The sequence below is a fragment of the Penaeus monodon genome, chromosome 22 (assembly GCF_015228065.2).
Source record: "Penaeus monodon isolate SGIC_2016 chromosome 22, NSTDA_Pmon_1, whole genome shotgun sequence".
In the NCBI taxonomy this organism is placed as follows: Eukaryota; Metazoa; Arthropoda; class Malacostraca; order Decapoda; family Penaeidae; genus Penaeus; species Penaeus monodon.
In genome coordinates, this window is record NC_051407.1 from 19,088,964 (window position 1) to 19,089,173 (window position 210).

Sequence of the window (210 nt, forward strand, 5' to 3'; positions counted from 1 at the left end):
TTTTGGGGGGGTGACTGATAGTCTATAATGATTTGAGTCGCTGATATTTCGGATAATGGAAATGACAACAAAGGAAGAATTGGAAGGAAGTTAGGATGACGGAAAAAAATAAAACACACAGGGAAAAGATAATATATTGTAGATATAATGACATAGAAAAGGAAAACCTGCATAACGTATGTAAACTTTTAAGATAAAAAAATATATTTA

At 30.5% G+C, this 210-nt stretch overlaps 1 protein-coding gene across 1 annotated transcript in view; it reads left to right on the forward strand.

Annotated features, from left to right (window-relative positions):
• Window positions 1–210, forward strand: part of LOC119587349 (GTPase-activating Rap/Ran-GAP domain-like protein 3) — a 420,180-nt gene that overhangs the window by 40,965 nt on the left and 379,005 nt on the right. The gene's annotated exons all lie outside the window — the stretch shown is intronic.